This window comes from Ursus americanus, chromosome 9 (assembly GCF_024610735.1).
Source record: "Ursus americanus isolate L20-20 chromosome 9, mUrsAme1.1.p, whole genome shotgun sequence".
Classification (NCBI taxonomy): Eukaryota; Metazoa; Chordata; class Mammalia; order Carnivora; family Ursidae; genus Ursus; species Ursus americanus.
In genome coordinates this window covers 25,983,947-26,010,815 of record NC_142135.1, presented here as the reverse complement: position 1 = coordinate 26,010,815, position 26,869 = coordinate 25,983,947, and the positions used below count along the sequence as shown (strand labels likewise).

Genomic DNA, 26,869 nt, shown 5'->3' with positions numbered 1-26,869 from the left:
TTATAATTTTGGTTTTGGTCCGAGCCTAGTATTATCATCTTTATGCTATGAAATTATCTTAATGAATATTGCCCAGATAAACATTACAAATATATTTCAAAGAGGTCAAAGAGGTCATGCACGTAGGAACCAATGGAGTTGAGATTATAGAAATTATAGTCCATTGTATAATGTAGAATTTTCAGATTTAGTTTGGGGTTAATAGGTAGTTAATAGGTATCCCTGACAAAATTTAATTAGTGAATATTGCCAAGACAAATTAAGACATTTTCATAGCATAAAGATTATAATACTAGGCTCACTAAAGACAAAATTATAAGGACTCTGACAGCAAGGACATGTTTTAGACCTATTGGTAATACCTCTATAAAAATGTGATTTTTGATCACTTAATTCATTCAGAAAAAAGTTAGGGTGATCTTCAAAAAGTAGTTAAATGAATCATGCTTTTTTACAGGTATTTGTAATTCCATAAAGAATCACGTTCATGAAATGGGATATATTTGTTAGTGAAAGCTCCCTTTCTTTTTTCCATAAAGAATGAGTTATATCATTTTGATTTCTCTTAATTTCAAATTAGGTCAAATCTCCATCACAAAGTTGTCCATCAGTCTATCCCATTTGCTCCATTTTCCCTGCAGTTATGCGCCTACAGCCTCATTCTTCCACGAATTATTGACCCAGACTGTTTGTTTCAATCTGTTCTCTACCTTGCCGTGAAAGTGATCTATTTAAAACACAATTGATTATGTAACTCTCTGCTGCAAAACTTTGTGTGGCTGAATATTTGTTACAGTACGTAGTCTAAGGTTCTTAGCATGGTGTAAAAAACTCTGGGTCATCTTGCCATTACTTCTCAGCCCCATCATTTGCCAGATGCCTTCTTTTGTCCATGTTGTAACAACCTGAAATGTTCTTTTACTTCATCTAGCATATTTCCCTCTATCCTTCAAATGTAGGATATTTGACCCATCTCTTTAGAAATCTTTTCTTGATTTTAGCACTTAGTCTGTGTTGTATAGCTCTTTTCTATGTTTCAGTTGTGGTTTTGCTAGACTGCCAAATATAACTGATTTAAAACTCTATTAATACTTTGACTATCGTTAAAGGTAGATATTATGTATGAATCCTATAAACCAGCCTGATGCCTATAACATGGGAAGTGATTCAAAATTGTGGAATTTTAAATGAGTTTTTCTTTTGATGTGTAATACCTCAATAGCATAGACATAATTATGAAAGGGAAACAATTACATAATCAAATCTCGACCAATGTGATGATTTTTGTAAGACGAGTTTTTCCCTCTTACTTTTGAAGAATTTGAATTATAATATATAACAATAAAATACAGTTATGAATTTCAACTCCATTGGTTCCTGGATACATAACCCATATGAATGTCCAGTTCCTCATCTGTAAAAATGATTTTGTTTCAAGATTTTATTTATTTGAGAGAGAGTGAACAAGAGAGCACGAGCTTGGGGACAGGGGCAGAGGGAGAGAGAACTGAAGAAGTCGGCTCCCTGCTGAGCAGGGAGCTCATGGCAGGGCTGGACCCCAGGACCCTGGGATCATGACCTGAGCCAAAGGCGGATGCTTAACCAGCTGAGCCACCCAGGTTCGCCATAAAAATGATTTTTCAAACGTACTTATTATACATATTTATTGTAGTAGGGGTTAATTTAATGTACGTGAGATGCCTGGCAAGCTTTTAGCACATAATGAAAATATATCAAATATGTTTAAAAAAATGGACATTGGAGTGTGACTTTGAATTTAGTTTGATTAGCCTCTAACCAAAGTAAACTTTGGTAAATTACTTAATCTCCCAAGTCTCAGATTCACCAATGGCAAAAGAAGACCATTGTGAATATTAAATAAAATCATCCATCCAATGTCCCTGGCACATTGTAAATCACATTTAGTACTTGTTAATTATTATTATTAGAATAGACAGTGAAGCATTGTTCTTTGAGTTCTTCTTCCTACTCATGCCTCAGCTTAAGTATAAAAAATAGGTGTTCTGACAATGGCCACAATAACAGACCATTAAGAATTTTAGTACGTGAATTTTAGGACAGAGAAACCATTAGAAGAACATTTTTAAATATTGAAGAGAGAGATAAAAATTGTTCATCCTTCATGGGATTTTTGTCCTTTGCATTGATTTATTCTTTTCCAGCTTTATTGAGATGATTATATTACATTGTATACATTCCATTTTAATTATATATACGATTATATAATTATATAGCATTGTGCAATTATAAGGTTATACAAAGTGATTATTTGGTATAGGGTTATATTGAGAAATGTCTACCACAGCAAGGTTAGTTAATATATCCTTCCCCTCACATAATTACCATTTTTGTTGGTGTTGCTATAATGAAAATATTTAAGCCCTACTCACTAGGGACCTTTCAAGCATACAATACAGTATTGTTAACCATAGTCTTCGTGTTGTACATTAGATTCCCAGAAGTTACCCTCTTTTAATTGGTAGTTTGTACCCTTTGAACATCTCATTTTTCCCCTCTCTCCCTAGTTCCTGGTAACCACCAGCTTTTTTAGATTACATGTAAGTGAGATCATACTAGTATTTCTTATTCTGTCTGATTTATTTCATTATTTGCCCTCCAGGTTCATCCATGCTGTCCCAAATGGCAAGATTTCCTTTTTTTTATGGCTGCATATTACATTGTTAGATGTATTTACCACATTTTCTTTATGCATTCATCCAGCAATGGACACTTAGATCGTTTCCATATTTTGGCTGTTGTGAATAATACTGTAGTAACCATGGAAGTACTGTTACCTCTTGGAGATACTGATTTTATTTCATTTGGATACATAACCAGAAGTGATCCTAATGGGTCATATAGTTCTTTTTTTTTTTTTCTTTTGAGGAATCTCCACACTGTTCTTAATGACTATCAATCTACATTCTTACTCATAGTGTACAAAGGTTTCCGTTTCTCAACATCCTCAATAACACTTGATAATCTTTTGACTTTTTGATAATAGCTATCCTAACAGCTATGAAACGGTACTTGCTCATGGTTTTGATTTGCATTTCCTTGATAGAGGTTTGAGCATCTACTCATAGACTGTCTTTTTTGTTGGCCATTTGTGTGTCTTCTTTGGGAAGATGTGTATTCATGTCCTTTGTCCATTTTTAAATCTTTTTTTTTCTGTTGAATTATATGCATTTCTTTTTTTTTAATTTTTTTTATTATGTTAGTCACCATACAATACATCCCTGGTTTTTGATGTAAAGTTCTATGATTCTTTAGTTGCGTATAACACCCAGTGCACCATGCAATATGTGCCCTCCTTACTACCCATCACCGGTCTATCCCATTCCCCCACCCCCCTCCCCTCTGAGGCCCTCAGTTTGTTTCTCATAGTCCATAGTCTCTCATGCTTCATTCCCCCTTCTGATTACCCCTCCTTTCTTTATCCCTTTCTTCCCCTACCGATCATCCTAGTTCTTATGTTCCATAGATGAGAGAAATCATATGATAATTGTCTTTCTCTGCTTGACTTATTTCACTTAGCATTCTCTCCTCCAGTGCCGTCCATGTTGCAGCAAATGTTGAGAACTCATTCTTTCTGATAGCTGAGTAATATTCCATCGTATATATGGACCACAACTTCTTAATCCAATCATCTGTTGAAGGGCATCTCGGTTCCTTCCACGATTTAGCTATTGTGGACAATGCTGCTATGAACATTGGGGTGCATATGGCCCTTCTCTTCACTACGTCTGTATCTTTGAGGTAAATACCCAGTAGTGCAATGGCTGGATCATAGGGTAGCTCAATTTTTAACTTTTTAAGGGACCTCCACACTGTTTTCCAGAGTGGCTGTACCAACTTGCATTCCCATCCTCTCCAGCAATTGTTGTTTCTTGCCTTGTCAATTTTTGCCATTCTAACTGGCATAAGGTGGTATCTTAGTGTGGTTTGATTTGAATTTCCCTGATGGCTAATGATTTTGAACATTTTTTCATGTGTCTGTTAGCCGTTTGTATGTCATCATTGGAAAAGTGTCTGTTCATATCTTCTGCCCACCTTATGATTTGTTTGTTTCTCGCGTACTGAGTTTGAGAAGTTGTTTGTAGATCTTGGATACCAGTCTTTTATGTGTAGCATCATTTGCAAATATATTCTCCCATTCCGTGGGCTGCCTCTTAGTTTTTTTGACTGTTTCCTTGGCTGTGCAGAAGCTTTTTATCTTGATGTAGTCCCACAAGTTCATTTTATCTTTTGTTTCTCTTGCCTTTGGAGATGTGTCATGAAAAAGGTTGCTTTGGCCGATGTCATAGAGGTTGCTGCCTAGGTTTTCCTCTAGGATTTTGATGGATTCCTGTCTCACATCACCTCGATGTGAGACATCCATTTGGAGTTTATCTTTGTGAATGGTGTGAGAGAGTGGTCAAGTTTCATTCTTTTGCATGTAGCTGTCCAATTTTCCCAGCACCATTTATTGAAGAGACTGTCTTTTTTTCCACCAGATGTTTTTTCCTGCTTTATCAAAGATTAGTTGCCCAAAGAGCCGAGGGTCCATTTCTGAGTTCTCTATTCTGTTCCATTGGTCTATGTGTGTTTTTGTGCCAGTACCATGTTGTCTTTGTGATCTCAGCTTTGTAGTACAGCTCGAAATCCGGCATTGTGATGCCCCCAGCTTTGTTTTTCCTTTTCAACAGTTCCTTGGTGATTCGGGGCCTTTTCTGGTTCCATACAAATTTAAGGACTATTTGTTCCAGTTCTTTGAAAAATGTCCTCGGTATTTTGATTGGGATAGCATTGAAAGTGTAGATTGCTCTGGGTAGTATGGACATTTTAACTATGTTAAATGCATTTCTTAGAGATTTTGGTTATGAACCCTTAATCAGATATATGGTTTGCAAATATTTTCTCCCATTCCATAGGTTAGCTTTTTATTTTGTTGATGGATTTCTTTGCTGTGCAGAAGCTTTAGTTTGAGATAGTTCCATTTGTTTATTTTTGCTTTTGTTGCCTGTATTTTTGGCAACATATCCAGAAAATCATTGCCCAGACCAATGTCAAGGAGTTTTTATTAGGTTTTCTTTTAGGAGTTTCTTTTAGGAGTTTTATGATTCCAGGTTTTACATTTAAGTCTTTAATGCATTTCAAGATGGCTGTTTGTTGTTGGGAATGATGTAAGATAGGGCTCCAATTTCATTCTTTTGCATGCAGATCTCCAGATTCCGAACAGTATTTATTGTGGAGATGTCCCTTCCTCATTGGGTTCTTGGCACCCTGTCAAAGACCTGCTGAGTGTATATGTGTGGGTTTATTTCTTGGCTTTCTATTCTGTCTTTGGTCTATGTGCCGGTTTTTATGCTAGAACAGTTTTATAATGTTCTGATTACAGTAGCTTCGCAATATAGTTGGAAGTCAGGAGGCATAGTGTCTCCAGCTTTGCTTTTCTTTCTCAGAATCACTTTGGCTATTTGGGATCCTTTGTGGTTTCAGATGAATTATAGAATATTTTTCTATTTCTCTGAAAAATGCCATTGGAATTTTAATAGGGACTGCTTTGAATGTGTAGATTACTTTATGTCGTAAAGACTTTAAAAATATTAATTCTTCCAATCTAAAGCATGGGATATCTTTTCATTTACTTGTGTCTCCAATTTTTTTGATCAAAATCTTGTTTTCAGTATACAAATCTTTAACCTCCTTGTTAAATTAATTCCTAAGTTTTCTATTGTTCTTGGTGCTATTGAGTGGTTCTCTTGATTTCTCTTTCAGATAGCTGTTATTGTATAGAATACAGTTTATTTTGGTATGTTGATTTTTGTATCTTGAAACCTTACAGAATTTGTTTAACAGTTTTTGGTGGAGTCTGTGAGGTTTTCTATATATAAAAAAATCATGTCATTTACAAACAGAGATCATTTTACTTCTCTCTGACTTGGATGCCACTTATTTCTTTTTCTGCCTCATAGCTCTGGCTAGAACTTTTAGAACTATGTTTAATAAAACTGATAAAAGTGAGCATGCTTGTCTTGTTCCTGATCTTTGAGGGAAATCTTTTAGCTATGGGCTTGTCATATATGGCCTTTAGCGTGTTGTGATACATTCTTTTTATACCTTGTATGTTGTAAAGTTTTATCATAAAAGAATGTTTAATTTTGTCAAATGCTTATTTTGCATTTATTGAAGTGATATGATTTTTCTGCATTCAGTGAATGTGGCATATCACATTTACTGTTTTGTGTATATTGAACCGTCCTTTTATCCTAATGATAAATCCCACTTGATCATGGCACATGATCCTTGTAATGTGCTCTAGAATTCAGTTTTCCAGTATTTTGTTGAATATATTTATACCTGAGATAATTAGGGATATTGTCTTGTAATTTTCTTAAACTGTCTTTTACTGGCTTTTATATGAGGGCAATACTGGCCTTAAAAATGAATTTAGAAGCGTGCATTCTTTTCAACTTTTTGAGAGAGTTTGCTAAATATTGCAAAATGTTGCTAAAATTCACAAACAAAGTCATTTTGAAATGCTGGTTCTGGGTTCCATGTTATCAAATTTTTGGCATATAGACGTTCATAGTCTTTTGAGATTGTTTGTATTTCTGTGGTATCAGTTGTAATGTCTTCTCTTTCATTTGAATTTTTTTTTTAAGATTTTATTTTAGAGAGAGAGAGCATGCAAGCAGGGGGAGGGGCAGAGGAGGAAGGAGAGGGGCAAGCTGACTCTGTGCAGAATGCAGAGCCCGACACAGGGCTCAATCTCAGGACCATGAGATCATGACCCTGATATCATGACCTGAGCCAAAATCAAGAATTAGACGCTCAACCAACTGAGCCTCCCAGGCACCCCTCATTTCTGATTTTATTGGACTCTTCACTCCTTTTTTTCTTAGTCTAGCTAAGGGTTTGCCAATTTTATTTTTCAAAAAAAACCTTTTAGTTTCATTGATCTTTTCTGTTGTCTTTCTCACCTCTATTTCATTTATTTCTGCTCTAATCTTTATTTCCTTCCTTATTCATAAATTGGGATTAGTTTGTTTGCCTTCTTAGAGTTCCTTGAGTGTAAAGTTAGGTCATTCATGATTTTTTTTTAAATTAAAGTATAATCAACATGCAGTGTGATATTAGTTTCAGGGTACAGTATAAGGATTCAACAATTCTGTACTAATGTAGGTGTTTATTACTGTAAATTTCCCACTTAAAACTGTCCTTGATGCATCCCATAGGTTTTATTAGGTTGTGCGTCTATTTCATTTGTGTTGAAATATATTTTAGATTTCCCTTTTGATTTATTCTTTGATCCATTGGTTATTTAGAAATGGGTTTCAGGGGCGCCTGGGTGGCACAGTCCTTAAGCATCTGCCATTATCCTATTCTCTCCTGTACTTGCAAGGTTTCTGCTGAGAAGTCCTCTGGTAGCCTTATTGGTGTTCCCTTGTATGTGAGCTATTTTTGCCCTTTCTGCTTTCAAAATCCTTTCTTGAGCTTTGAGCTTTAAGGGTTTGATTGTAACATATCTTGGTGAAAATCTCTTTGGTTCAGTCTGTTTGGGGATTTTTGAGTTTCATGGACTTGAATGTCTGTAACTCTCCCCAGACTTAATAAGTGTTTAGCCATCATTTCTTTGAACTAGCTTTCTGTCCTTTTTTTTTTCCCCTCTTTCTAGACTCCCATAATGTGTGTATTTGCACTCTTGATGATGTTTTACAGATCCCCTAAGTGTTCATTCTTTTTCATTATTTCATTTTAATCCTCTGATTAATTTGAAGAGATTTGTTTTCAAGTTTGCAGATTCTTCTTTCTGCTTCATGAAATATGTTGTTGAAGCTCTGTAACACAGTAAATGAAATTTTAAAAAAACATAGTATTCTGCTCTGGAATTTCCCCTTTGGTTCTATTTTATGATTCCCATCTCTTTGTTGAACTTCTCATTTTGTTCATGTATTATTTTACTGAGTTTACTGAGTTGCCTGTGTTCTCTTGAATCTCACTGAGCTTCCTTAAAATTATTTTGAATTCTTTTTCATGTAAATTTGTACCTTTCCATTCTTTGAGGTCAGTTACTAAAAATTGTTTTTGTTTTATTTTTTTGGTGGTGTCATATTTTCTCATGTTTCCAAGGGGCTTTGAGTTGATATGGCTGATACTAAGGAAGTAGTCCCATCTTCTACCCTTTTTGAACTTGTTTCAGTGTGGATTGATTTTCACCTACTCATGGCTACAGAGGCACTGTCTGGATGGGGTGCAGTATCTCTGATTCTGGGAAACGTACAGTGGTGTAGTCACTTAGTTCTTTCATTTGTGATCACTATTGGTGTTCTTGGTGACCAGGGATGCAGGCGTCTGTAGTAGTAGTGATGGCATGGCCTTTTGGGGGTCTTTGTTGGTAAAGGCTGCTTGGGTCCCTCTGTTTTCCATTTTGCTTGTGGAGGGACTTTCTTGTTTAGGGGATTTCTCCCATGTCTGGTCTGGTGCATTGGCACTCAGAGCAGTAGCAGAGCCAGAGTCCTGGGATCAGGACTGTGCAGATCTTCCAAGGCACCTGGGGCGCAGGCACAGTTGCTGAGGCAGTGGTGCCAGTGTCTGAGGTGTGGGCATGAGCAGATAGCCGATGGAAACAGAGTCTATGTCTTTAGGGTTCACTGCTGTGACTTGGGTCCACGGAGTGTAGAGGGGGCAGAAATGCTATAGTAGAATGAGCCCAGAATGACAGGGTGCAGCAGTAGCCAAGATCCAGTGGGTAGGATGCAGCAAAGTCCTATCGTCGTACTATTTTCTAATTGTATGATTGTTGTGGCCAAGTTTTAATATACATGACTTCTGTATTTGAAGAACAAAGAAAGGGCTATAATTTTGAGATGACACACCATATTAAACATTAAATAGTGGAAATTAAAACTATCTTCATTAAAACATTGCTGTCATAGCACCATTGTTTTGTTTTAATCTCTTTTCTATGTAGAACTAAGATTGAATAAACTCTTTAAACTTTCCTAAAATAGTTGAAATTTCAGTTAGTTGAAATTATAGTAAAGATTTTTAAAAATTCTTTTAAGGTAGTCTCTTTATTTCTGGAAAATGTAAGGGTGTGATCAATGGTGCCTTGAGTGGCAAGGGAAATTGATGAATCTTATTTCAATCGTGAGTAAAGGAACAAAGTAATAATGCTATAAAGAAATATTTTCTTTGGAGAAGTGGTAAAGTACTTAAAAATTCTAAAGTTAAGTTTTACCTTACCACTAATAGACTTAAGATGTTATAAACACTTCCTACTCTAGCTTTTGTGCTGTCTTCTTTCTATCTTTAGACTGTCCATACCCTTTCATTACTTCTAATTCCAATACAGTATAAATTTTAACAGTTTCTGTGGAAACCATATTTTAAAACTGATAAATAATAATAGACTTTAACCATATATAACAACAGTGGTAAATTTTTTATTAGTAAATCTTTTGAACTCTCATAATTTACTTCTTCCTGCTGGTTCTTAGTTGTGTGTGTTTGTGTGTTTTTCCACTAGCATAAACAATTTGTTTCCCTCTTTTTATATTGCATTCCAACTTTAAATGAATAATATTCTCTTAGCTTTATTATCTACTCTTAGATCTCTCCTCTGATTTAGCTTCAATATCTAGCATTTATTCTGTTAAATGACTCTAAACTACCTAAGTGAGGGAACATAGTAGTTCTTTATGTGTCGGTCATGTATCTATTATGTTTATATAGGGTTAAACCCTGTACCTAGATAGTGTTACAACTTGGGTTTAAAAGCACTTAAATCTGGTCCCTTTCAAAACATTTTTTAAGAAGCTCTTCTTTGGATTATGTACTTATAACAAAGAGACATGATTTCAAATGCATCCTGTGGAAAGATGCTTAGCTCAAAATGTTTAATCATCCAAGCTTTCAGTAAGTTGTAATTTATTTTTTATTTTTTATTTTTTGCTAGTGGAGGGTCTTGTCTCCATGTGGGTGGCTGCTGACTGATCAGGGTGGTAGTTGCTGAAGGCTGGGTGGCTGTTCAGTTTCTTAAAATAAGACAGCAATGAAGTTAGCCACATCAGTTGACTCTCATGAATGTTTTCTCTGAGGTGTGTAGTTATTTGATAGCATTTTACCCACATTAGAACTTCTTCCAAAACTGGAGTCAGTCCTCTCAAACCCTGCTGATGCTTTATCAACTAAGTTTATGTAATATTCAACAATCTTTACAGCATCTTCACCATGAATAGATTTCCTCTCAAAAAAACCACTTTGTTCATCTGTAAGAAACAACTCCTCATCTGTTAAAGTTTTATCCTGAGACTGCAGGAATTCAGTCACATCTTAAGGATCCACTTCTAATTCTACTTCTCTTGCTATTTCCACATCTGTAGTTACTTCCCCCACTGGAGTCTTGAACCCCTCAAAGTCATCCATGAGGGTTAAAATCAACTTCCTCAAAGCTTCTATTTATATTCATATTTTGACTACTTTCCATGAATCATGAATGCTCTTTATGGCATCGAGAATAGTGAATCCTTTCCAGAAGGTTTTCAATTTATTTTTCCTAGATCCGTCAGATGAATCACTATCTGTGGCAGCTATAGCCTTATGAAATGTATTCCTTAAACAATTAGACTTGAAAGTCAAAATGGCTCTTTGATCCGTGGGCTACCGCAGGGGTGTTCTGTTAGCAGACATGAAAACATTAATCTCATTGTGGATCTCAATCAGAGCTCTTGGTGACCTGGTGCATTGTCAATGAGCACTAGTATTTTGAAAGGAATCTTTTTCTCTTGAGCTATAGGTCTCAACATTGGGCTTAAAATATTCAGTCAACCATGTTGTAAACACATGTACTGCCATCCAGGCTTTGTAGAACACAGGGAAGATTTAACATGATCCTTAAGGGCTCTAGAATTTTTAGAGTGGTAAATGAGCATTTGCTTCAACTTAGAGTCACCAGCTATTTAGCCCCTAATGAGAGAGTCAGCCTGTCCTTTGAAGCCAGGCATTCACTTCTCTCTAGCCAAAGTCCTAGATGACATCATTTTTCAGCATAAGGTGGTTTCATATACATTGAAAAGTCTGTTGTTTAGCTTAGCCACCTTCATTAATTATCTTAACTAGATCTTCCATAACTTGCTGTAGCACCTTCCACTTTTATGTTATGGAGACAGCTTCTTTCTTTTTCTTTAAAGATTTTATTTATTTGTATGACAAAGAAAGAGAAAGCATGAGTAAGGGGGAATAGCAGGCAGAGGGAGAGGAAGAAGCAGGCTCCCTGCCAAACAGGGAGCCCAATGTGGGGCTTGATCCCAGGACTCTGGGATCATGACCTGAGCCAAAGGCAGATGCTTAATTGACTGAGCCACCCAGGGGCCCAAGACAGCGTCTTTTCTTAAGCCTCGTGAACCAAACTTCTGTGGTTTCCTCACCTCTCTCAGCCTTCGTAGAACTGAGGAGAGTTAAGGCCTTGCTATGGCTTAAGGGATGTTGTGGCTAGTTTAATCTTCTATTCACACCACTATAACTTTATTCTAGCAATAATTGTTCAGCTTTCTCATCATTTGTGTATTCACTAGAGTAGCACTTTTAATTTCCTTCAAGAGCTTTTCCTTTGCAACTTGGCACACGGGCAGGAGGCCTACCTTTGAGCCTGTCTCAGCTTTTGATCTGCCTTCTTCACCAAACTTAATCATTCTGGCTTTTGTTTTAAGTGAGTGAGGGGCACCTGGGTGGCTCAGTTGGTGCATTTTCCTCAGGTCATGATCCCAGGGTCCTGGGATAGAGCCCTGGGGTGGGGGTGGGGGGGAATCTCAGCGGGGAGACTGCTTCTTCCTCTGCCCCTCCCCTCTGCTCATGCTAACAAATAAATAAAATCTTAAAAAAAAAAAAGTGAGAGACATGCAACTCTTCCTAGTACTTGAACACTTAGAGCCCATTATAGGGTTATTAATTGGCCTAATTTCAATATTGTTGTGTCTCAGGGAATAGAGAGGCCTGAGGAGAAAGAGGGAAATGGCAGGTCAGTGGAGGGGTCAGAGCACACACATTTATTAATTTCACAATCTTATACGGGCATGGTTGATGGTACCCTAAAATAATCACAACAGTAACATCACTGGTCAATTGTCATCACAACTAATAGAATTATGAAAAAGTTTGAAATATTGCAAGAATTAAAATGTGATGGACAGAAAGTGAGGAAAAACCACTAGAAAAAATGTTGTCCATAGACTTGCTCCATGTAGGGTTGCCACAAACCTTCAATTTGTAAAAAAAAATGCAATATCTACAAAGCTCAATGAAGTGAGACATGCCAGTATTTCTATTGAAATCTAATATACCTTATCTTTTCCGAAATCTCACCTCTTCTATCAAACTTTTCTCATCTGCCCGAACACCTAAGTTCTCTGAGTGAAGCCTCATAGCCGTCAGTACCTTTCTTACAGGACTTAGAATGAAACCTCACTGAAGACAGTAATTCCATTTAACTATTCAATCCTAACACTCTATTGCTAAAAAACTGGAAAATTGCTTGCTAAAATTCATTAAAATTATTAAAGTCAATGCTTGCTTTCAGTTATAGCTTGCAAGTGATGCTAAATTTAACATATGAGTTATTTCAAGTTTATAATCAGTCTCAAGCTGATAGAAGATCTGGGAAAAAATTTTAAATAGAATCATTGCTCTAAACATACAAAAGTGCTTCCAGGATACTAGAAAAAGCATGTTGAAATATATAGGACCAGTTTTGCTGTTTTTGCCTTATGTAGTCAACAACCCCAGGTGTCTCCTTGTGCTGTGTGCATTAACACACATATTGTGTTGTGCTTTGTGATTTATTTATAAAAAGGTGTAAAATACAGTCATAATATTAAAATTATACTTTCTAATGAATTTTGTTAACCTGGATTGCAAATGCCATAGCATTCAACAAAAATGTAAAGTATATACCAAATAACTTGGTTGTTTTATATGTGCAATGCAGTTGACTGGTTTCAGCCAATTTGTTCATGACCATAGATGCATCAGCTGAGAAGTTGAGCTCATCGCAGACATCCTATCAAGGAAATACTTGCTAGTTAGCTTAAAGAACTACAGTTAGTTGACAGCCTCCAACTATTAATGATTTCAGGGGCCACCCCCTGATGTCCCTGTTGACCTTCTATGATTGCTTTCAACTACAAAACCAAGAAACTTCTCAAAAGGGGTAACATATACCCACTTTCTTGTGTGGCTTTCTATCTGAAATGATACTCTTCCCTGGCAATGCCAGACAATGATTAAGCAGATCAGGAAAACTAGAACTTTTCTCTCTGCCATGCAGCTTCTTTACCAGTTAATCTTTGGTTTAAAGCTCTCCATTGGGTTGGCCAGAACTCATTTGTATCATAATCTTAGGTTCTCCCTAACCAATCCTGCTTTATCCTCCCTTTGTCTTCATAGGCATAATCCTGCAGTAGACCTCTTCCATTTATAATTGTGTCAGCATTTACTTTTTGGAGGATATAACACAGCAGTCCCAGAAGTGGGATTTGGGGACTGCATCACTTAATCACTACTGACAACAAAATCCACATTACAGGGAGTTTGTGAGACACGGGTAATCCTTAGCACAAAGTGATGCCTCAATTGCTTTAATTCTCGCTGGTAGTGACTTAGCAACTTGAGAGAATATTTTGGTAAAGGGTAATGCCCTGGTCATTGCAGTGTTTTAGCATTTTGAAAAATTCAAGGGAAATCATGCATGCTAAGACAATGAAATTGACAAGTTATTAATAGTGTGGATGTCTAATGGAGTGATAATGGAAAGCAGAGGAAAATATTTAAAGAATGGAAAACTAACAATAAAGACTCATTGACAGTTTACAAAGTAGCCATTATTAATTCCCATAGACGAGCAGACAAACCAATTAAATGCTCAACTGAGGCAAGACTGCTGTATCAAGATTTTTTTTGAAAAACTGACTCTAAAGCATCAGATAGGGAATCTAGTGCATGTCCCTTAGGATTTGGGCTCCCCAGATCCTTCTGAAACCTCAAAGTCTGAAGAATTGACCTCCTTCTTAAAAGATAGCATTCTCCTGAGCTTAAGAAAACATCACAGTTCAGGGGACACTCCAGAAGCCTCTCCCCCAAAAGTTAGTAGAAGGCCCATTAGGACTTGCCTTGCCACCTTTCTGGCCATTGGATGAATAACAAAGTGCCAGTATAATTCAAACAGCAACACCTAGATCTGATTAAGAAGGTAGCTGTGTACCTCAGAGGAGCTTTAAGAATTAGCTCACGTTAACAGAAATTGAAACTAGTTTTTGAAGGTGCTTAATCAAGAGGGCTGGAACATAGTACTAGATAAGGGAGAGATTTCACATGAGCTCACATACCTGAGACACAGAGCTTAACATCCTGACAAGTATCTTAGAGCATGACTAAACTCTCTAATAGAGTGGCTTCTGGAAACCTGGGGAAAGTGTGGCTTATTTTGAGTGAAATTGAAATGCCAGAATTGCCATCACAAATGGTAGAGAAAGAGATTACAAGGCTCAGCAAATTGGACATGCTGAGCTGGATATATTTTGTAAGGCCAAAAGAATCACCAGAGGTTCATGTGATATAAGATGCAGATAACACACTGTTCACAGAGTCTACCAGGTAGATACTGATTAGAGGGACCCTAAGAAGTTCCATAGTGGCTTTCCTCTGCGGGCCAGGGCTCATGACAGGAAAGGCTGTTAAGGAGTTTGGCTCATTGATATCAATGGGGATAATGGGGCCCCAAAGCAATGTTTGTTCGGTGTAAACAAATACCAGAAGCCAAGAGCTCTTCATGTCAAAATGGCAGCCAAAGGGGCTTGACCTGCAGAGCCTACCCAGTAATACTATCCAGAAACTTATATATACGTGATCCAAAAGCATAGGATTCAACCTAGGATCTGGACAGGGAGCCCACTTTATAGCAAATGAACCATAGGGGTAGGCCCGTGACCATGGAATCCATTGGTTTTACTACATATGGTACCATCCAGAAGCAACTGACGTGAAAAAGCCATGGATGGCTTAGCACATGTGCAGCTGCTGCAATGCCTTCTTAGAGGCAGTATCCTCCAAGATGAGGTGTACACACTGAATACAGAACTCTGTAAGGCCTTGTGTCCTCAATAGGAAGATGCATGTGCCTGAGACCAAGATATGGAAGAATGAGTGCCCCAGTTACTTTCCATGACCCACTGGAAGGCTTCCCATCCTCACACCTCTGAAATTACAAGGTTAGTGTTCTTACTTCCAAAATGGAACCTTCTCTAGCCGAGCAGCATACAGAGATCCATGGGGTTATAAGATATGGGTGTCAACTGGGCATTTTGTTTTGTTTCTTCTAGATACCTAGAGACAAGAGGAGTCCCCATATAAGTAGGAATATTGACCTTGATCAGCAGGAGGAGCAATTGTTTACTTGCTGTTAAACAATAAGGTAAGAAAGAGGGTATGTGGAACTCAAGCAATTCCCTGGGAACCTATTGTTATTTTTCTTTCCCAAATGTGAATACCAGGTATAAGTACAGAAACTCCAGTGTGACAAGAGAATAATTTCCAGGAGCCCAGACCCCTTAGGAATGGGGATTTGAATTACATCACCAGGTAAGCCACTGACACCAGCATGAATGACTGCCTCAGGGAAAAGGAAATTTAGAATGGTTAGTGAAGGGGCGGGTGTGGTTAGAAGTACCAGTGACAGCCCAGGCTTCCCTGCAGTGGTGAGTGTTAAGAGTTTATCCCAGTACCTACCCTCATAAATTTCCATTCAGAAAATTAGAGTAGTTGCTGTCAAAACAGGTTACAAGGAAAGGATTTTGCTAAACATGGAGGTGTGCTGGTGAAGATCTCACCAGTTGCTGGACAGATCAGCCAATCACTTAGCCCGTTAGATATACTAGAGTCTGGACATTTTGCTAATGCAGGACTCCTCTAACCGGCAATCTTTGCACTGAAGCTCCCTTTAGATTGTTGAGAGTTTATCATGTCTGCATCATGATCTTTGCCTCAACAGACATTTTACACTCCTAACTCCATCTCAGGGTCTGTTTCCCAGGAGACCCAGTGAACACAATTGCTGTGTTAATGACAGTCTCAATAGATTTTAATTTTGTAAATACTCAGGACCTTTCATAAACTTGTCTCACACACAGTCCTCACTTAGGATCTAGAGCTAATATAGATATAATTAGTTTATCCACCTCCACCACATCTTGTCAGGAAGCAGATTTAATAGCTACCTAATTTTGATAAACCTTACATCTCTGTGGTCTTGAACTGATAAGACTAAAATTCTCTTTTTCAGTCAGTGTGCTATAAAAACAAGTAGCTTTTATGCTTCACAGAACACAATTTATTCCAACATATTATTCAGTAAGACTATGAAATGTAATTCTTCACCACCATTCATAACTAGTATTAATAACTACAGAACAATGTTCGTGAAAAGCAGGAGTAAGCGTTTCAAGGATATGTGAATATGATTTATATAAAAAGTGCTTTAAAAACTGGCTGAATGCAATTTCTTATTCTGGGTAGTGAAAGTGGATGATTTTTCTTTCTAATCCTTCTTTTGCTTCATTTTATTAATTCAGAAAAGATTCATTATTTTTGTTGAACTAAGGAAAAAAATAAACTTCTTGAACTCCCCCCCCAAAAACAAAACAAAACAAACTTCTTGAACTCTTTTGAGGTTGGTTAATGTGTGATCCTAAGAGTTATAGTTAGCCATTATATATACACACATACATCCTTAAAATTATAAAATGCACTCCTCTGAGATAAAATTGGTAGGGTAGAAAGTGGCTATTGAGGGAAAAGAAGCTGTAGGTTGTTAAATGCAATAGTGTGATGAAAGTTCATATGAACAAATTTCTGGGTATAATAATATAAATGTATAGGTTAAAAAATTACTGTCAAAAAATGGTAAAAATACCTACTTACATATGACTTTCCTAAAATAAAATACTGGATCTTTGTCAGAATTTATTATAGAAATTGGAATACAATATATGTTTAAAATACATTGTAGGATTAAGGAAGAGATCACTTCTACTTGAATGCAATGTAGGCACTAAGCAGTATAAACTGCTTCTTAAATCGCAGGATTGAATTAACTACTATCATAACACTGTTTTGCCCACAAACAGATTTGGACTGAGGGTTTTGGAGGAGAATACCATAACTATGGAAAGAGGAGAAAATAAGTTTTTTTAAAAAATCAAATTTTCTGATTAAAAGGAAAGCAGAAGTCAGTTATGCATATTAATGTGAATGTAGAGAAATCAATCTAATTCAACATACAATTAGAATATCAGCAAGCACTGTTGAATGTGTTCTAGAAATACTCATTAGAAAGTAAAATCCAGAATAACTTCTGAAAGAAATACAAAATCAGACCTCTTTGCCCTGAGGTATCTGCCTTTAATTATTTCCTCAGTACATTCTTCTAGTTTAACGTCAGTGTTTATTTTCTTTCATTTTTCTTTCCCACACTTCAAATACATTTCTTCTTACTTCATTATGTACTGTATATTCTTACATTTTCATGTACTTTCATACAAACGCCTCTGTCACTAGATCTTTGCCAATAGGTACTTTGAAGTTTGAGTGGCTCTGTTCATTGTATGATGTAGAAGCTTATCACAAATTAGATACACATGGCACCACACCAGATTCTGAAAACACAAAGGTCTTATTTAATCTAAAACGGCAGCGGTAATAACAATTGCTTATCACCTAAAAATATATATATAAGCTAGATGTTTAATCAGGTTATCAAATTAAAAAAATTAAAGATTTATTTATTTGAGAGGAGGGAGACAGAAAGAACATGAGCAGGAGGGGCAGAGGGAGAGAGCATCTCAAGCCGACTCCGCACTGATCGTGGAGCGTGACGTCGGGCTCAATCCCATGATCCTGGGATCATGACCTGGGCTGAAACAGAGAGTCACATGCTCAACTGACGGAGTCACCCAGGCACCCCTCAAATTTTTAAAATTTTTATAAATTTCCACTCTCTATACATGGTGATAAACTGAATGTGTAACAGTCATACAAAACATTCTGTAGTGAATATTATAATATCAGTGCTATTAAAGAATTTTACCAAGTACATTTACACATATGAACACAAACACGCTGCCTACTGATGAAAAGGAAGGCATTAGGATTTTAATATTCCCTATTTATAGAAAAGGAAATAAGGTTTAGAACAGTTCAATGAAATTACATACAAATAACCCCATTACCAAGCCCTTTGCCTCCAAATGATATTTCTATTAGAGCATAAATGACAAAAATATTTATCAAGATATAGCTGCTTTACATGTGTATGAATTAAATATATTTTCTTGACTGATAATATCATTTTAGAAGTGATTATTCCAAAGCATTCCTGTTTATTTTTGAGCTAAATTAACTTGGTGCTAAAACTTTTCATTTCTATGTAAAATGGGTTATCATTTTAGATAATTGTTTCATTCTCTCAAAGCTGCTTGGTTATATTAGATTTATTGTGCATAGTTTGACTATTGTATTTCATTTACTATTCAAATGTTAAATATATAAATTAAAACAAGTCTATAATCCGTTTTCTGAAACCTTGAAGTCAAATGAGTTTTGAAGTTTTTGAAAGATAGTGAATGTATAAATCATTTAAATATAACACTCCTATCATTCAATTATCAATTACTGGTTACATAGGGACCAAAATCATCACACGTATGTGGGATAAATAAAAAATTTGTAAAGCCTGACATCACTTCTGGTCAAGCTTTATTGCCAAATGTATTAAGATTAGTTTGGGACTAGTGGACATATGAGCACAATATAAACAAAATAAATAAGCCAGAAAATTTTATGAAACTTTTGTGATTACAGATGGCATAAAATAGATTTTAGATCTGTGAAAAAGTTTAGAGTATCAATGTCAATAATAATAACAATGAGTAACATAGTCTGTGATATTACTGAAGGAACAATGTACTTTTTATTAAAAAGGCCAGTGGTGTTTCAAAGAGTGAGAAGTTGTCAAAGTAGTTTTACTTATCTGATTGAAAATTATGTCTAACTATAATTAAAATGATATTGATGATAATACAGATACACTATTGAAGGCTAAGTGCCCAGGTAGCTCATTCAGTACTCAGGCAATACTTAGAAAAGCTAATATTAGCAATCACATTATACAAATGAGAAAACAGAATCTTAGAGATATTGAGCAAGGTAACACAACTAGTAAGTTTTGGAGCCAAAATATAACCCAGATGTCTGATTTAGTCTAAAATAACTAAGTTCTGGAGCGCCTGGGTGGCACAGCGGTTAGGCGTCTGCCTTTGGCTCAGGGTGTGATCCCGGCGTTATGGGATCGAGCCCCACATCAGGCTTCTCCGCTATGAGCCTGCTTCTTCCTCTCCCACTCCCCCTGCTTGTGTTCCCTCTCTCGCTGGCTGTCTCTGTCTCTGTCAAATAAATAAATAAAATCTTTAAAAAATAATAATAATAAAATAAAATAACTAAGTTCTAATGCATAAAATTCTCAGTTGCATATAAAATATGGCTTGAATTTCAGTTTTACTATTTGGATTCAACTCTGTAAGTAGCAGTGGGAGATAATGTTCCTAAGTACTAGCTCTTTGAAATTTTGTTTTCATATACACTTTAATAAATTTGAATGATATAAAATGTATATTTATAATGACTGCAAAGAGTATTTTCATAGAAACTCATGTTAGATAACTAAACTTACCACAAGCAAATATGTTTTTTTTTCCCTTAACCATTAATAGGTCTGCCCATTATATTTTGTATTTTTTATAGTGTTTGTCTTAAGTAAAAAGGCGTATTCTATCATAATTTGAATTGTGCTAAGTCATAGTGTCACTTTTATTTTTTTTAATATATATTTACTCAGTGATTATGTGAAACTTTATCAGGTATTTTTGGTGTGCTTGGAATAAGATTATAAATATGAAGTTTTCTGTGACCTCGGCAAATCCAGGTTCTGTGTTTCTTATTGCAATTTCTAAAAAATGTCACTCCAAGTTCACCAGAATTACATTTTTGGAATTTATGGTTTTTCTTAGTATGAACATGAAAGTGAATATTTTTTTAAAACTGAGTATTTTAGTACATATATTCTGATGTTCACCTCAACCCTGAAAATTAGGTCTTATGATCATGATATTGAATTAGAGAAACTTTAAGATATAATACATTTCCCCAAAGCATATAGACGGTATAATAGCAAAATTTTGTTTTAAATCGATGACTCTTTTATTGCAAATAGTTAAGTTTTCTACTATGAAACATAGCATAACAACAACAAAAATATATACTCCCAAACCTGCAAATCAATTGGGCAAATCAGCATAGATATTTACTTTGTAGGTAGGCAAAATACAAATCTCTTATTCTATAAATCCAACTATTTTTTGTATTATGTTTTATTTCATTGATTCTGCCCCGTTACAGTGTCATTATAAAAAGTCTTTAGATTTTTGCACCTAAATCCCAAAACAATTTTGTGTATATATATATACTTGTCGCTGAGGGCAAAACTGTTTCTATAACAAATACATGTGCCCCTTTTAGGACATCGTGTACATGAATTGTTTGATAGCACAAGGATCCAATATATGTTGTTTGCAGTGTAATCATGTCTTAATTTTCCTTTTTTATTTGCTCTCTGTCTCCTTTGCTTCTCAAAAATCAATACTGTGATGGAATGGTATAAAATATTCACAAAGGTGTCAGTATTTGAATCAGATGTAATAATGTTGTTCACTATTATATAGGATTTTTCTTTTGTTTTTCAAAATGAAAAGAGCGTTACTCTTTTGCCTGATTTTAAAAACAAAATATATTCCTTGAAAAAAATCTGCAAGAAAATTGAAAATAAGATTTAAAACAGAAAACCAGCAATAAAACCATGCAAATATAATATCTAGAGAAAAACTGTTCGAATTTTGAAAGACAGCCTTTAGGATAGCTACATTCTCTTTTTCTCTGACATGTTTATTTCAGTGAAAGAAAGAAAGCTTTCAACCTTTCCACCTTTGTACTTCCTGATGTCTGAAATTTATTTGTTTTTAGGGTTTCCTTTCTTTTTACAGATATTCCCTTTGCTATTCTTTTAGAGATAGTCAGGTGAAGACCAATTCTCTTAGTTTTCCTTCATCTGAAAATGTCTTTTTTCATCTTCATTTCTGAAGGATATGACATGACAGATCTTTTCTTTTAGCACTTGAAAAATATTCTGTCACTGTTTTCTGGCCTCTATGGTTTCTGATGAGAAATCTGATGTCATTAAAATTGCTTTTCCCTGTAGGCGAAATTTCTCTCACACTGTTTTTCCTTTTTCTTTAATTTTCAGAAGTTTGATTATGATGTGTCTTACTGTGGATTTTGCTTGGAGTTTGCTCTAATTTTTGAATTTCTACATTTCTATAGTTCGACAAATACAAAAAATTCCAGCTATTATTTATTTGAATACTTTTATGTTATTTTTTAAATTTATTTATTTTTAGCTCTGTCATCTGTGTTCTCTCCTGGGATGCTAATGACATGAATGTTCGAATTTTTAAATAGTCTTTCAGATTTCTGAAGCTTTAAGTTTTTTCAACGATTTTCTTGCTGTTGTTTAGTTGTTTAGTTTTTCTTTTTTTTTTTTTTTTAAGATTTTATTTATTTGACAGAGATAGAGACAGCCAGCAAGAGAGGGAACACAAGCAAGGGGAGTGGGAGAGTAAGAAGTAGGCTCCCAGTGGAGGAGCCTGATGTGGGGCTCGATCCCAGAACGCCGGGATCATGCCCTGAGCTGAAGGCAGGTGCTTAACGACTGAGCCACCCAGGCGCCCCAAGTTTATTTCTGTTGTCCTGTTTTACAGTACACGAATTCTTTCCTCTGCCCCCTTCATGCTTCTGTGCCCATCCACTCAAGTTTTTATTCAGGTATTGTATTTTTCATTTCTAACCTTTCCATTTGGTTTTTATCTTCCATCTTTACTGAGACCTTCTGTTTCTCTGAAGAGACTATTTTTATTTTTTTTCAAGCATATTTGTAATTATTGTTGAAACATTTTTATTATGGCTGCTTTAAATTCCTTGTCAGAGCATTTTAACCTCTCAAGTCATTTTAGTGTTGGTATTTGTCTTTTTCTTTCAGTTTGAAATCTTATTTCTTGATATGACAAGCAAATTTTGATAGCTGGATATTTTGCATATATGAGACTTTGGATCTAAGACAGTACTCTGGCAAGAGAAGGGGGTGCACCACTTCAATACTACCAGGGGGCTGGGGAAGTGCAGGTTCCCCATGTGGCTTCCACTAACACATGGGAATAAGAAGCTCATTACTGTTACATGGTGGTCAAACTCCTGTGTCTGAACCAGGCCTTTTCTGACAACACTGCTGGAGAAGAGAAGGGTTGTCTTCTGCTGCATGGGGGTAGAGGTCCAGGCCCTCTATATGGTCTTTATTAACATTTCTGTGAGGGGAATAAGGCTTGTTACAGCCCAGCAGAGATAAAAGTCCTCAGTCTCTACTCGTACTTCTTTGAACCCACCGGGGTAGGGGATATGCAATGCCATTTTATACCTTAGCAAGTGTGGCAACCTTGGCTCCCCCTTTAGCCTTTGCTGGCATTGGGTGGGAGGAGTTTGGAGTAAAAGTGGTTATTTTCTAAAAGCTTTCCTTTTCTGGTCCTTTGGCTAGAGAGAAGTTAGTTACTTTATTAAAAATTTCACTATTATTAGTTTTTAGTCTAGCTCCCTTGGTATTGCTGGATTTCTGACATCTTCAAGTCTGAAAATTTAGACTTGAAATGGCTAAATGAAAATCCAGGAAAATTACATTTACTTCTACTACCCATGCATAGTTAGCATGGATACTGAAAAAGAATTTGAAATGTGTATTGAAGAAAATATCATTGGTTGTCAGACAAGGAAAATATAATTTTGTGATCTAGAATAACATTCTTTGGCTTCATTTAATGCAAAATTTTAATATGAAAGTATATGAAAGATAAGGCCATGTTCTTTTTGATATTAGCCTCTGACATTTGAAGCTTTACCCTATTATATATTGAGAAAACATATCATTCACAATTTGTTACATGAGCAAGTGGAGGCAGAAGTTTCTATTCTAGAAATCTGTGCTGTATTACAACTATTTAAAAATAGGTTTTAAAACTATGTCATAAATATAGTTATAAATGGTCTTCATTAATTCCTAATGTGTGTGTTACGACCCATAATATTAACAAAAAAACATGTTAAATAAATAATTGTTTAGAGCTTTTGGAATTTACACATACAATGTAATATTACACCTATATAAAATCAGTTGTAGTTTCCTGCATTTAACAAGTCAGCCGTTGAGGGAAAGAACGAGAGAGCGAGACAGCAGGAGAGACGCAGAGACAGAGATTAGCCAATGTGGCCCAAAGCAAATGACAAATATCAGAGTCTTCTTTTGAGATAAATGTTCTGTTCTGGACGACATCAACTGTGAAAAATGGGGAGGAGCACAGCCTTTAAAGTATGTTTTATTCTGACTTGGGTATATTTCTGCAGTTTATGTTAGTGGTAGCTTAATGAATTATGCTGCCAGATGATAATTTTTTTTTTCTAATGGATAGGAGGAAGATAATCTGGTAAAACATAAAATCCATTATTTCATCTATTAGGTTAAAATATAAAATTGCCACTTTTGTAGGTCAATACAATAGAATATTGGCAACTTCATACTTTAAAAACTATTATACAACAATTTTTTGACCTATATAAAAAGTGACTTACGTTGATTAATGTTAAAGTATTTTAAGAAAATAAACTATCTTAGACCTTTGGCGTGGGGGCTTTATCACTTGTTTAATGACTAGCTGAGTTTTAATTAAATCTGCTTCAGAACTCACTTTTTCCTGTTTTTTAATAAATCTGTGGAGAGTTGACTTACATAGAATATTCATAATCTTTAAAGCACAAACCCTTCAGTCTTCATTTTACCTGTAGTTCAGAACAAAAGCAAAAGCCCTAAAGCTATTACATTGGGCAGTTTGTTTCTATCCAGTCAAGATCAACTTTACCACCTAATTACCAGGTAACCAGGATAAATTCTCAAGGTATTGATTCAACTAAATTCATGTTATTTTCTTTTCCCCCTCAGTTGAGTAGTTTTTGTTTTTTAAGTATTTTATAGCCTACTATTACTATGCTGTTTTCAGCTTGTTTTTTTTCCAAAGGGTTTCTTAAAGAGGCCTTAATTTTATCTTAATCATAAAAGAGATCAATCCTTTAAAAGCTTTTATTTCCTTTCCATCTACAGACACCACTTTAATCTGTCTTCAAAAGTATTCGTTAGTTTTTGAATAGTGACTACAACTTAGTCCAGCAGGAGATTGCAACACTGGCACCCCACAAAACAGTGATTTAACAACTACCCACAGATGAAAATAACTCTGGGAAAACTTTAGAGGACAATGAAGAAGTTGCAGCAACCCAGTGGAGCACAAAAACCAAGGACCACTGCATAGAAAGGATGGAAAAGGTGAATGCTCCTTTGAAAGCATATACACAAATAGAAGGCTACAAGAAACAAAAAAGCAGGAAAACATGACATCACCAAAGGAACACAATATATTTCTAGTAACCAACCCTAAGAAATAAAGATCCATGAATTCCCTGAAAAGATTCAGAATGATATTTTGTCCAGCTTTATTCAGGTGTAATTGACAAAGCTGTGAGATTTAAAGTGTACAACGTGATGACTTATGCGTGCATACATTGTGGAAAAGATTCCTCCAGTTAAGTAACACATCCATGACCTCATGTTTCTTCTCTTTGTTGGTGAGAATATTTACGTTCTAATTCCTTAGCAAATTTCAATTAACACTGTATTGTATAACTGAAATTTGCTATCAACTATAAACACACCATGTTATACAATAGAAATTTAGACCGTATTCGTCTTATAACCGAAAGCTTACACTCTTCTACCAGACTTTCCCCATTTCCTCCACCTCCAATCCCTGGCAATCACTTTTACCCTCTCTGCAACTGGGTTTGTTTGTTTATTTCACACATAGGAGTGATAACCATGAAGTATATATCTTTAATCTGGCTTATTTCACTTCGCATACTGACGTCTAGGTTCATACATGTTGCAAATGATAGTATTTTTTTTAAGGCTATATACAACATTGTCTTTATCCATTCATCAACTGAAGGACACTTAAGTTGTTCCCATAAATTGGTTACTGTGATTAATGCTGCAACAAAAATGAGGGTACAGGTATCTCTTTGAGAGAATGGCTTTGTTTCCTTTGAATATACACCAGAAGTGGGATTGCTGGATCATACGCAGTTCTGTTTTTAATTTCCTGAGGAAACTACATCATGTTTACTGCAGTGGTTTTACCATTTTACATTCCCAGCGACAGTATATAAAGGTTCCCTTTTCTTCACATCTTCATCAGCATTTAGTATCTCTTTTGATACTAGCCATTCTGACTAGTATGAGGTGATATTTTCTTGATGATTAGTGATGATCACCTTTTCATGGATCTTTTGGCCACTTGTATGTTTTCTTTGGAAACATGTCTATTCAGGTCCTAAGCCCATTTTTAAATTGGGTCATTTGTTTTTGTTTACTGCTGTTGAGTTGTAGGAGTTCCTCATATATTTTGGGTATTGATGCCTTATTTAAGGTATATGTGATTAACACTTCTCCCACTGCATAAGTTGACCTTTTCATTTTATTGATGGTATCCTTTGCTGAGTAAAAGCTTTTTAGTTTGATGTAGTCCAGTTGTTTTTGTTTTTGTTGTCTTTGCTTTTGGTGTTAAATCTAAAACAGTTATTTCCAAGACCAAAGTCAAGGAGCTTACCCTGTATGTTTTTTTCTAGAAGTTTTACAGTTTCAGGGCTTACGTTCAAGCCTTCAATCCATTTTGAGTTGATTTTTGCATATAGGGTTAGCGGGGAGTACAGTTTCATTTTTGCGCAGGTGAATACCTAGTCTTCCCAGTACTGTTTATTGAAGAGACTGTCCTTTCCCTGTTGTATATTCTTGGCTTCTTTGCTGTAGATTGATTGGCCATATGTGTGGTTTTACTTCTGAGCTCTGTTCTATTGATCCACGTGTCTGGTTTACCCAATATCGTATTTTTATTACTAAAGCTTTGTAATACAGTTTGAAATCGGGAAATGTAAGGTCTCTAGCTTTGTTCTTTCTCAAAATTGTTTTGACTGTTTTTTTAGTTTCATACAAATTTCAGGATTGTTCTATTTTCTGTGAAAAATACCATTGTAGTTTTAATTAGGGATTGCATGGAATGTATACATTCTTTGGGTATGATGGACATTTTAACAATATTCTTCCGGGGCGCCTGGGTGGCACAGGGGTTGAGCTTCTGCCTTCGGCTCAGGGCGTGATCCCGGCGTTATGGGATCGAGCCCCACATCAGGCTCCTCCACTATGAGCCTGCTTCTTCCTCTCCCACTCCTCCTGCTTGTGTTCCCTCTCTCGCTGGCTGTCTCGATCTCTGTCAAATAAATAAATAAAATCTTTAAAAAAAAATATTCTTACAACTAAAAACATAGGATATCTCTCTTTATGTGTCTTATTTTCAGTGTACAGCTTTTTCACCTCCTTGATTAAATTTTTCCTATGTGTTTTATTGTTTTGATGCTATTTTATTTTAAAGATTTATTTGGGAGAGAGAGAACACAAGTGGAGGTGAGGGAGAGGGAGAAGCAGACTCTCTGCTGAGCAGGGAGCCCAATGGGGGGCTCAGTCCCAAGACACTGAGATCATGACCTGGGCTGAAGGCAG

General features: G+C 35.9%; 1 long non-coding RNA gene across 1 annotated transcript in view; it reads left to right on the top strand.

Moving 5' to 3' along the window:
• Nucleotides 1-26,869, top strand: part of LOC148109432 (uncharacterized) — a 191,941-nt gene that overhangs the window by 146,029 nt on the left and 19,043 nt on the right. The window contains exon 3 of the long non-coding RNA XR_015725630.1: nucleotides 15,381-15,472. This is a non-coding gene — a long non-coding RNA (uncharacterized LOC148109432). The remainder of the gene's footprint in view (nucleotides 1-15,380; nucleotides 15,473-26,869) is intronic.